Raw genomic sequence first — 13,995 nt, forward strand, 5'->3', positions numbered from 1 at the left:
CTTGGGTTATCCTTTACATTTTGTCCACTGGAAGGAGGGGGGAAAAGTAAATTAAACTGTCAAAAATTGAATTGTCCTGTCATCAGCACAGTCTCAGCCTGACGAGTGCTACAACATCAGATATATTTCTAATTCTGCATTTCCTGCACCTGTAATATCAGAGGAAAGGAATGTATGGAGGGCAGGAGAGAATGAGAACAGGAAGGGTAAAAAGAACGAACAGCGACTAATAAGTGAGAAGCTTGCTAAGTGAGGTCTGTCTTATTTAGCATACGCTTTAGGCCTCGTATTGGAAAAGGTGAAGGAATGTGTTTTTCCTCTAAGAGCAAACTAGACATGAATAATCATTTCATTCATATAATAATTAAAGGGTAAAGATCAGGAACAAATCAGAAACCCCTGTATCAAAATTACATCTGAAGCTCCCCCATGTAATTATGACTTAAAAACGTATGATTGTGTGCAACTTACATGCACAGGAAATCAACAGCACTTGAAAGCAGCATAGAAGGGAAAAGTGCAGAGCAGTCCAATATCAATCCCTAGTTTTTATTAGCACAGAGCTCCCTTGATGCAGTTGGCTACATTATAAATAAAGTGGCATTCTAGCGATCTAATAAAGACATTCTTGGCCCAGGAAGTGGACGGAGCGCCGGCTTATCCCCGTGCGCATCAGTGGCCTGTGTTAATGACACAGAGATTTGTGAGGCACATAAAGCCAGGCCGCAAATGAGAGAAAGAGAGTGAGGTGGCCTTGTTGCCTTAAAGTCCTACCCGTGTCAGCAGTACAATAACTTTACAAATCCCCTGAGCCGCCGCCTCGCCGTTATTGTCTCTGCTTAACTTGCCCCGCTAACTCACACCTTGATTACTCTTCGGGGATGCTAATCGAGCAATGCACATGCCAGAACTGCTTAACCTCTTGCTCCAGAATGCTAGCACTGATAGGAAATTAGCAGCACTCCCCCCTGAGTTTTGGGTGCAAAGGCAAGCGTTGCCCCCCCCCCCCTTTTTTTGAAAAGCTGCTTTCCAAATCCATGTTTAGTGCCTGCTAGAGATAAGCACACACACACACACACACACACCATAATTGACTCATATCCCTCTTTCATTTTAAGGATTTTAGAGTGGAGGAGGTGTGTGACAGGCTTTTGTTTTTTGGGCAAGTGTTATCCTATCGTGCACCTAGCCCTTTATAGCAGCTGAAAACTTTTTTGTTTTGCATTTTTGATTTACTCTTTTTTTCATGCAAGGCATACATTTATCATTATTATTATTATTATTATTATTATTATTATTATTAATATTACTATTTTTACTATTATTACTACTACGACTGGTTATGCTGTAGTGTAACTTCAACAAGGCAAAAAAGAAAGAGAAAAAGAGGGAAAGAGAGAAAGCAACTAAAATCTTTTTCATGCTATATTCCTCTGGATGTATGTTTATTCGGTACACACTGAATAGAATTACTATACCTAGGTGAACTCCTGAGGGGCATCGGCTGAGATTCAGACCTGCGTGAGAATTCTGAAGCAGAGAGAAGTGCAGGGTCGCTGAAGTCAAGAGGGTTTCGAGCCAAAGAGAGCATGATATTAAAAATGGATCAAAGACAAACAGTGTGAATGTCAGCACACATGTTCAATTACACCCGCTTGATAGCATTCATTTGAGTGATACAATGGGTTAATAAGATTAAACGACATGTATATCTAAAGATCAGCATGAGCCATCTCTTCCTGTGACCACACGGCTTCATTTAAAGATCCGCCAACCTCATTAAATCCATGTTTCTAAACATACAGTAATGCAGGTTGTGACATTTATTCTAATTCATCAGATTTGAAGAAAAAAAAAAAGAAATCAAGGAAAGATAAATAAAAGTGACATTTTCCCCCATCTTGTAATATGAATTTGATGAGTTCAGTAGCTCAGACAAGTTCAGTGAAGAAAGTGAGAACAGACAAAGAGTCTCACTCTCACTGTCCTGCAAACCAGCCCACAGGGGAGTGAGCAATGTTCATTAACCAAAAGAAGAAGAAAAAATGGCGCCCTCAACATCTCTCAAAATAATGCCAATTTTGATTTTTTTTTTCTTTTTTTTTGACAGCTCAATAAAACTTTCATGAAGTGGCCAAGACAGCTCTCTAGCCAAAAGACACACACCAAACACACACACACACACACACACACACACACACACACACACACACACACACACACACACACACGCATTGAGAGACTGACCAGATAAAAAGAAAGTAAGAACACTAACACATTCTATGAAGCACATGCTCATAAATCATAATACATGCATCTGTAATTTTTTGCAAGTTGTTTTTGATTTCGTCTTAAGTACAATAATTTGATCTCTATAAACCCTAATCATGACCCATAATGTTTCAAATATATACAATAATGTGCTAGAAATATAGCCTTGATAATGCATTATCATGTTGTACTGTAAAGTGAAGTTCTGTACAGCCTTTGTAACTAATGTTACCTGTAAATAATAATATAAAGCAAAAGATAACGTTTTATCAATTATTATAAAAATGTTAATCATTTCAAATGTCATTAAAAAGCTAATATGTTAAGATCATTTCAAGTAGTAAGACGGTGTTAATGCCATATTAATATTTTTACATTATAATAAGGATTTTTCATCTTATTTTTTGAGGAAATAAATAATGAAATAAATAAATGATAATTAATTAGATTGTCAAAATGCTATAGATCAATTTTCCCAAGACCATCAGTAAATTACTTATCCTAGACACACCCTCATGTGTGTGGTCATTTTTTTAAACAAAGTAATGTAAATGTTTATGTATAATTATTGCTAATAGTTGTGCATATTACGTTATTAGGTACAAAATACAGCACTTATGTCCAGTACAGCACTTTTATTATTGCATTACAAAGAATAGTATCCTGTGTTACAATTAATTTGGCATGACTTGCAGAAAAATATTAATGCTGGGAGTGATCGAAAGGTATTAGAACACCTAGAGCATCACAGCCTGCTGGATATGGGGCTCAGCAGGCAAAAAAAGTTCAACGTTTTTGACCCGGCCTTCAAATTCCCCGGATTTGATTTTGCATCTATGGAATGCTGCAGATAAACAAGGCACCAGTAACCCGGAGGTCTTGTGGAAGTCATGCCCCGATGAGCCAGAGCTGCACCAGTGCCACAAGGGGAACCCATACAATGTCAGGCTTAATATTTTGGGTTTTAATGAATGTAGCTGATTGGTGTATATATAAAACACACTTTTATGTATAAATTTGAGTGTCTGAGAAATTACTACAGAAATATATTTGGGACAAATGTCCATGTCCAGCTTCTCGCACACACTGCTCATCTCTTGAGAAAAATAAAAAGTTCTTCAGTCTTTGTAAAATGTGCTTTATCCAGCGCCATGCATGGTGGAGCATACAGTATAATTCTCTCTCCTGTTCTCTCAGGAGCAGGCGATATATTCACCACGTCACTCACAAGCATGACTTCCTCCAGAATGAAGTGCTAGACTCGCCAGTGCTTTGGGGGATGTAAACAGCACTCTTTACTCCGAAAATCAGCGTCCAGGCTGCACGAGCAGCTGCCTCAGGCCTCTCCGTTGTGTCTTTAACACGAGCAGTGAGTTAGTGGCCACTTTGGTAAATCATGCACGAAGTTCAAAGAGGGATACGGTCATGTCCTATTCCTCCCTCCATGACTCAATGGTTCATTTACAAATGATGCGAAAGTTAAATAGCCGAACAGTGCTTTGGGGTTTGTATGAGAGGAGTTATTAGTGCTGTAAAACCACCCCGGGTGTCCTGCTTATTAACCTGTGATTTTCAAAAGCATCTATTTTGTAATGGAGTTAAGTTTTAAAAGAGTTTTCTCACTATGTTGGTGTAATGGTTTCTGAGATTACCCACAATGCTCCTAGACTACCTCATGATGGTAATGCAAGAGGGTTCATCCCTTGCTTAAGGGATAAATATCTACGTACCTAAAAAAGAGTGATGCAGCAGCAGATTAGTCATCTCGTGCGTCCAGATTCTAATCCAAGGTTTGTTGTCTCCAGTGCTTTTATACCAGATTAATCAATATTATGTTGCAACAAACATGGTGAGTGAGGAAAACAAAAAGGAAACTTATTCTATAGGTTTGAGATCCCTTAAAAGCCATGCTAAGTTCTTAGAGTTCCAGTATAACAAAAATTCAACACACAACCAATAAAACAGCATCGGAATCGGTAAACACATTACTTTCCGGTTTTTGTTTGAAAGAGAAATTTCCTTTAAAAATGTGAAAATAGAGTACGCTTGAAAGAAGTACATCAATACAGCTAAAATCAAATTGATGCGAGACAAAGAAACTCTAACAAAAGAGTTAATCATCAATATGGCAGAACATATTCAACATTAATAAAGCATGACTGAGATACATGGATACATTCAGCCCGCTCTGTCATAGCTGTCTCGTCTACAAGCTGGCTGACGTTCCTCGCTCGGAAAAAAGTGCTGGGAAATCAGCACTTCCATTCACGAACTTTAATTACAATTTGAAAATGCCATTTCTGTTGTTATAATAGATTCCAATTGTTTCAGTATTATCTGGCACGCAAATAAGATCTACAGTATGAGAGAACATTCGTGGGATTAATCACTCTTGAAATTCTAATATGCTCTTGAAATAGCAAATAAAAAAAAGCTGCTGCTGTTGTTGTGATGTGATGGAAGCGCTCCCCCCCCCCCCAACCTTTTTCCTCTCGCACTGTTTCCATTATTATGCATATTCAGGTAGAAAGTTAATTAACCCAAAGCTTAAGCTAATTATGATAGCAGAATGCTATCAACCAAACACTTTCAGTCAGACAGCTGTCCAGAATTTCATTTGCTAATCATTTGTCTTTTGGCGGAGCATATGGTACATTTTCATGCTATCAGAGGAACAACAAACAGCTGAAAATCATTAACTAAAAACAATGTGCATAAAATCGAGGGCAGTTTTAGCCAGACAAAAAGCCTGATCCTTACGCCATAAAAAATGATTATTGTTTTTTTTACTTGGTGCCACACAGAAATGTAAGCTGATAGCCCAGTGTACGTGTGACTAGAATCCTGATACGCCAATGAATTGTTTATATTTATATGCAAATTAGGCCGCGTGTTTATTGTTTATGCACGGTATGTTAATGAGAGACAGCCTACGCAGACATATTTCGGCCTGGCTAAATCTTTAGTACAACATTTTTTTTCCACCCTCTCAAAATATTTTTATATTTTATGGTTGTAAGGTCATGTTTGTTTTAAAGGCAACACTTGAAAGTCTAATTAGTTTTTCACATGAATTACAGGAGCTGGTGCAGATGGGTTGAATTAATTTTGCACCCCCTCCGCCCCACCACACACACACACACACACACACACACACACCACCCCCAATACAGAACTAGAAATAAAGAAAAATCCCAGACAGAATGAAAGGATATTAAAAACCTGACATTTTTTATTAGGATCTAATCGATACTTTAACATGTTTAATACAGTTTCAAGTATAATTTAAAAAACCCTATCTTGGTTGCACTCACTTTAAAATCCTTACCAGTTTCCTTTTCTTTTCCAGCGAATTGTAAACAATTTGGTTTAAATATTAGAAAGTAATATTTGTGGAAAAGACGTTAAAACATGATTTCTGTCTTTTGAATTTTTCATACAAGAGTACAATGAAAAATGATTCCTTTTTCTCTTTGCTTTGCTTCTCTTATTGCATTATGTTCTCCTGTCTCATTTGCAATAAGCTCATGCCATACATCAAACACTGCCTGGCTTGTATACAAAATGTGGCATTTTTCAACCGCCACCAGGCAGTGTACAGGGAGCAAGTGCAATGCGTGTGTGTGTGTGTGTGTGTGTGTGTGTGTGTGTGTGTGTGTGTGTGTGTGTGTGTGTGTATTTGGGAGTAGCGGGTGGGGGGTCTATTGGCCTGACAATTATGATGTTGAGCTCCAATAAATCGATACTGCTGACACTGGCCTTAAGGCACTCATTAGAAACAGAAATGTTTATCTCAGTTAGTATTGCTCACAACTTAAGAGAAATCATTTAAAATGTTTATTTTATGTCTTTTGCCTTCATATTGCACTAATACTAGATACAGTAATACTAGACACTAATAATAGATGTGTACAGATTAGGTAAATATGAGTGTATATTTGTGTATGCTGTTAGAGCAATGGGAATGTTAAATAATAGACTTTTCAGATATAAAATAAAAAGGCTGCTTGATATTTCCTGAAGAAACTAAAGATCTCCACGATTCATGAAATAACCAAGGAGTCCAAATCCTTATAAATCAGCACACTAGTATACCCAAGAAAATTCATGTAGAATTAAAAAGGCCAAAAGGTTCTAACAAATACTGATTAGTAAAGGTGGGACAATACCACATGATTTTTCAGTACTGAAACTTTTAATATCAGCTGTTATCAAAACACATTTAATTTCTTGGGAGAAGAACGATTTCATTTTGAAAAACAAAGAAAATAATAAAGCGAAAAAAATGTATTTACAACTAATCACATTGCAATTAAAATATAATGTATAAATACACTAAAAACAGGTCTAACTTATTAGTAATTACAATAAATGTATTAATTTAATAGAAACAGTTTAGAACTAAATCTCTAAAATCATCTGGATTTAAGTTTCTATTAGAACTATTAATGATACCCTCTACACAATCCTGTACACATTCGCCCATACATTAGAAGGTAATAATGATGATGATGATGATGATGATGATGAAGTTGATTTGTGTTGTTTATCTTCTGTTGGTTTAGTAGTATTATGCAGAATTATGCATTCAGTCTCCTGGGATTAACTTACAGTATATTCAGGACAAAGTCAGCTGCTGGGCTGTGGATATATACTGTATTTTACACTCTCTCTCTCTCTCTTACTCTCTTTCCCTCTAGCATGCATGCACTTCTTAAACCTTTATGATCATACCTCACCTAATATAGCAGAATGTCTATCATATTTTGAAGAAACAAAGCGAGGTTCCTTTAAACATTGAAACCTCTTTATTGCCGTTACGACAGAGGTTTTCCTTTTCAGAAAATGTTCCATGTAGATCCAATTTAGACCTTACCCATGCAAAGATTATTTAAGTAATCACCTGTCCTAAAAAAGTTCTCATATTTAGCTCCCTTTTAGTTTGTTAGATGCTTAAAATGTTGTTCTTGTAAGCTAGGACAATATAGGGGGTAAATATGGAAGCTTGACAACCTCAATTGCATTAACATAAAAAAAAATGTGGCATGCTGTTATAGGAAAACTACATAAAAGCTTGCCATGAAGCATTGTGCGATTTCTACACCAATTAAAATATGTTTATTTCATGTACGTCTTATACAGTACTTTATTTCTTATACAGTTTAATTCTAACACTTATACTGAACAATCACATCTTTTCCGCAATGGATACATGCATTTGTTTCCATTTTTCTTTCACAAATGGTGATGTAAAAATAATAATAAAATAAAATAAAATAAAATAATACTGAATAGGGAAATTAATTCTGTTTTTGCTTATCAGTTTCGATATTTTTGACAGTTCTTGACATAAAAAAAAACAGTGGCTTTCTGTTGGCTTTAGTAACATTTCTATAGGCATTTTGATTAAGATAAGTCTAGCAAAACCAACGTCTGACCTGGATGTTTAAAATGTCACCCATCAGATGGTGAGGTCATAGAGAATTTGTCTCTTTTATTTTTGTATGCATGTGTATCTAATGGGCATTAAATTGGTTTAGCTGAGTGTGCGCGCGCGCGAGTGCGTGCTGGTGTGCATGTGTGCGTGTGCGTATGTGTCAAATCTCCACCAGTTCTCCTGCGTTCTCTTTGCCTGCACTCCTACTCCATCTATGATTTGAAGTTTTGATGACGGATGTTTGTGGCAGGAAAGACCTCTGTCACTGCAAAATGAGGTGATCTATCATTTTAAGATATGGTCTTCATATACTGTTTACTTGGAGATATCACTTGCCTCCAGCCAGTTTTGACCGGGGACATTTTGTGATATAGCAGTGATTTGTTTGGTATTGCTCCTACAATAAAAGCAGTTCCTGTGCCGAGGACACAACACACCCCGGTGCACTAATACACATTTTATGCACTCGCAACCAGCTTTTTGTTCTTCTTTTTGGTCCATCTCTGCCTTTGCCTGCTGGACCAAATTTATAATTCTGCCTTGGTAAGAATATCAATTTGCATTTGTCTTGTGTCTTCTTCACTAATATGGCTGAATTCAGTACATGTGATTATTATGTCGGACTTCTTTATGTCCTGCAGCCTAAGATAAGAAAAAAACAAGAAAAAAAAAACAAAAAACACAAAAGATGAAATTGGATCCCAGTGGTTCTGTGGCTTACAGGAACGAATGTGGCTGACGGTGTATTGCTGCCCCCCCTTTGCAGTTGTAGCCTAGCGGCCTACTGTACAACACAGGTATGTATAATAACCATGATATTGTTGAACCATGCACATTTTTACCCATCTATCACGCATATGCACCCACATCTGCACACACACATCATCCTCTCTCAGCAGTTTTACTCCTCCCTTGGCACTCAAAAATGGAGGGAAGACATGATCGAGGTGGTGATGGTGAAACAAACATGCCTAATACTTTAATGATAGAAGTAGTAAAGATGCAAAGATATATATATATATATATATATATCCATTCTGTTATCTATCCATCCATCCATCCATCCATCCATCCACAAGTTATTCAATAATACAAGTTGTTTGTTTATTTGTTTGTTTATCTATACATTTGTCAATCTATCCACACACCCATTTAGAATCAAGAAATTAATTAATTCATTCATCCATCCATCACAATTAATTAATTTAATTATACAAGCTGTTCACCAGTGTATAAATCCTTCCACCCACTCATCCATCTAACTGGTAGGTTGTTCATTCATTCCATAGATTTTGTTTGTAGAATTTCTCGGGCTAAATATCATCCCCCCACCCTATCCCGTTTAATTTATAAAAACTATTTTAGATATTTTTTAAATTGATTTTAACCTTAGACTTTATTTCCATCGTAAACCCAGGCCTTATACAGGCATATACAGTGGAAATTTATCGGAATTAATGATACTAACTTACGAGTTTTTACCCGAATATTTGAATTAGAATGCTCCATAAAAGTTGCACGTACACCATCAGCTTTAATTTAGACTTCCAAGTGAGATAGCTGGGGCTTGATTTGAGGCTGATAAATCTTTCTCCATCAGCTTCCAGGCACATGTTTGCTTTTGTAAGTGGCATGTCAATGGTAGTGCCATGTGGCATTTCATATGGCCTACAGAAACACACCATCTGTGGTATCATTTCCACAACTTAAACTGTTTCTTCAGCATCCCAACAAGCTCTTAATTTCTCACAGGCCCGTTCCATTACCCCTTTCCTGATGTCTGTCAACATAAGCTTTTTTAGAGCTAATGGAGCGAAATAATATAACAAAACAGAGGAGAGGCATTGCATGGCATTTTAATCAGTTTTATTTCAGTTTAATTATAATACCCCAATATAATGTGTGTTAAGCAATCCATACCCTGACTCAATGTAGCAAAAAGGGGAAAAAAATAGAAAGTGCATTAAGTATGCATTACTGTAGGGCTAATAAAACTCATTTGTGGTAAATGTATTGCTTACATTGCACTTTTGCCATAATACACAATTTGATAAGCCAGTGGATGCATGATTGAAGTAAGTGAAGTGCAGGAATATAATAATTAATAGGAAACAAGAACATAAATGTTCAACAAGGCCAGCTCCAGACTGAGAGGGATTTTGCAGAGAAGAATCCCATGTGGCAGTGTTATTAAAGCCCAGTATAAGGACTAGACTCGCTGTGTCTGGGCTGCTGAATCAACTCATTAAATAACTGCACTGTGACAGTCTGCTCATGATTAACTGGAGCACCTTTACCTACATATAATGTCAGTCTAGACCTATTTTAACAGCTGACCTTTCCATGTCCAAAACATCTCTAATAATTCATCTTTTTCCCCCCACACTATGATTTATGAAAAATTTCCAACACAGAGTTTCCCAACACAGATCCAGTGTAGACATCACTATTGCATAGTGACCTGTTTTTTTTTTTCTTTTGACAGAAAAGAATGGTTTAGCTCAGTCTCTTTTTTGGCTCTTTAAACCAACTCTCGCTCTCTTGCTCACACACGCACACAATTGTTTCTTACTATTCTGACATAATTAATGCAGGTAATTAGTAACATGTATATACAGCTAAATATATACATTACAAGGAAAATATAAAAATGTTTGCTGTTTTTCACTACTTTCGATCTTGACAAGCTCTTTTATTAATACCAAAAATTTGACTTAAAAAAATCTCTAAAACTAGCAAAATCAGTAAGCAATTAAATATCACAATTTTATGCTTAGAATGAATAAATATGTATGAATATTACTGTAACCCTAACCTTTATTCTCCAGTAAAAAAACAACAACAACTGTAAAATGTTCCCGCAAGGTGAAAACTGAGGATACAGTATGCAATGGACATTTGGTCACAGAAAGATATATATATATTATAATTTTTTTTTTTTTAAAGTCACCATATTCACAAAAATGTATTCTTTTGTATGCAATTGAAGACTTGATTTGAATTTGCATCCAACAAATGTCTTCAGCCTTGTCCCTTACACACAGAGATTCATTCAGTTTCTCTGAATCTTTTGATGATGTTATGCTTTGTAAATAATTTACAAAACCTTTGCCATTTGAGGAATGTTGTTTTTTAAAGAATTCATCATATTTTAAATAAACTCATTTTGCGCATAAAATTTGTCAGTGTGAACATTTGGTATGTTCTCTATGTTCTATTGTGAATAAAATATTGCCTCATGTGATTTGAAAGTCTTTTAGTTTTGATTTTATTCAAATTTAAAAACGTCCCAATTTTCCGGAATTTGTATTAGTACATACTGTATATGTACGTCTGTGGTTAAAACCATATCAGCAAGCTTAATCTCCTGTTGTGGCTAACTTCACCAACCCAGAGGATGGCATAATAGCTTCAGATGCCAGACAGAAGTGCTGTTTAATTGGATTTTTGGAGCAGGCTGGAGTATAAGTGATCAATAAAGAAACTTGGGGTTTAAGTATGATGTACTGATACCAGTACACTGACTTCTGGGTAGCCAGTAAAAATTAGATTTTAGATAGATAAATGCTTTAACAAAATTAAATATATTGCCACATCTATTGAACTTATGTTTGTGATCTTGAATACTTTGGTGAACTTGAAACTTAGTTGTAGAAAAATTTAAAACATAATTCAGCAGTTGTTACTATATGATCTATGTGGATTTTATATATATATATATATATATATATATATATATATATATATATATATATATATATATATATATATATATATATACACACAAATGTAAATAATAGACACACAAAAGGCAGCAAATGACACATCGATTTGACTGTAAGCGATATATTAAGTTTATTTCCTTTTTTTAACATTACGTTTCAAATATTCTAAGTCTATTAGCAAAAATTGTTTTTATAGAGATTTATTGCCAGAAACAAGGAATACTTCCAAAAATATATTATCACATGGAATAATCCAAAAGCTAGGAATTTAAAAAGTGTTTATTTATTTAAACATAAATCTTTACAGTATTTTGCTTGCTAAGAAATTACATTTTTACTAATATAAATGAGATAGATAGATAGATAGATAGATAGATAGATAGATAGATAGATAGATAGATAGATAGATAGATAGATAATTTCTAAGGAATAACAATGCAACATCCCACAGTAGCTGTTGATAATATCCATGTGCCTCATATTTGTCAGTAGACTGAATTTTACTTTAAAGTTGAAGCAAATTAAATTTCATTGGAAGTTAAGGAGTAATATAGACTCACCTAGATGATGAAGAATTTGATTATCGGGAACTATTGTGTAATTTCTTTCCCATTTTTGCCCTCACTAATATTGCATATGTGATTAGGGCTGTCTTTGGGAGCTAGCAAAGACCTCCAAATCAAATTTGAGTCCTTGACCAGAATACCAAAGCATATTAAACCCAGAAATGATCTAGTGATGCAAATCATTAAACACATTTGCATTTGCTTACTGAAGCCTATCACAGAAATTAAAGTCTGAAAGTGAAAGAGAGACAGTGAGACTTGGTTAGGTAAGGGAGTGCTGGATGGAAATGATGAGAAATTGCCAATAACATTTTCCACCCTTTCTCAGGAAATATCTGCACTCGCATTTACTATATGCTTCTTAACTTATTAACAGTTTGAATTCCTTCATTATTAACTTCCAATTAATGAGAATACATTTTGAATATGATTTTCCATACAGATTCATTTGTTCAGACAGATTAAGATTTTAACATGTACACATGTCATAATCGACATGGCTCATTTCAAAAACACTGTCTCCAGCGTTGTAACATTGTTTAGTAACCTTTTATCATGGTGAGGATTGTGGAGGATCCGGTTTCTGTCCCAGGAATATCATTTTGTAAAGGTGGGCACTATGCATACACACATTCTCATGTGAGCGTGCATACAGTACACACACACACATGCAGGCATGCACACACACACCTTGTGGCAATTTATCATAGTACATCGACCTAGCAGAATGTTTGTGGGAGGAAACCAGAGAACCCAGAGGGAATCCACACAAACACACACATGACATGTGAAACTCTACAGACATTAAGCGTGATTGAATGGTACCCATTGTCCAAAAATGTTTTATTACTTAATTTTTATTTTTGTTTAAGTATATCACGAATGTCTAATAACTTCAAAACATTAGCAATATATTCATATTATAAATCACATTGGTAAATTTAGATGTTATTGGTCAGATCAGATTTGCATGTCATGTGGTTCCCATTCTTAATTACAAATAACTTTTATCTGTGGATGCATTCATCATCTGATTAGTTTTTTTTCCACGCTATTTGGGTTAAAAATAAACTTAAGATTTGTGTGACAACTCATTCATTAAAAAAAAAGGGATTTTTGCAAAACAGTATGGCAGATTTAGCTCTGGAGGATGGCAAGCAGTTCTCATTGCCCCAAATATGTACTAAATCACTGATTTCACTGTCCCTTTACTGACTACTTTCTCTACTGTCTTCCATTGTTTAAATGAAATCCCTGCGCTGCCAGTGCTGACCGATGACTTCAGCAGTTTATGCATTCACAGAGACAAAAAGTTGCATGAATTCCGATCTGCTCATTAAAGTCGCATGACCACATGTCAGCTATATATTTGATCTAGGATTTTATATAAAAAATAAAAAATCAGATTAAAATCTGGTATTGTGAACAAAGTCAAACTGTCATAACACTTACATGGGACAATACAGTTGTCTGAGATATAGTAACCCAATAATCAAACATTCTTCATTTTGTGAATCTGCTCTCTCTCTCTCTCTCTCTCTCTCTCTCTCATGCTCCTCAAAGTCCTTTAAGTGATTAATTGATTGAAATTAATGATGTGGAATACCAAAATGGTCTGAGCAACACACAGATGGGATTGACCACAACTTTAACAATGCATCTGCTGTAACAACGCTGAACACACACCAAAAACGCATTGTCATGTAATTTCATGGCATATGGCTTGGCGTATTAAATCAAGCCTAGATTATGGATGGTCGATTCCAGCAAACAATGTTCTCCTCCTTAACTCTTTGTCAATCAAGTTCAGACTTCAAACTGAAAGTCAAACACTATAATACACCAGTAATTGGTATGAGTAGTGAATCCTCCTCAGTACCCTGTGGTAAGCATGTCTTGCTAATAAACTGTTACAATCCACCACACTTGGAAATCTGCCCTGCGGCCATTGTCTGCGAGGCTTAGAGCAGGCCGACATGGAAGAGCGGAGTGATCT

This window comes from Clarias gariepinus, chromosome 14, assembly GCF_024256425.1.
Source record: "Clarias gariepinus isolate MV-2021 ecotype Netherlands chromosome 14, CGAR_prim_01v2, whole genome shotgun sequence".
Taxonomy (NCBI): Eukaryota; Metazoa; Chordata; class Actinopteri; order Siluriformes; family Clariidae; genus Clarias; species Clarias gariepinus.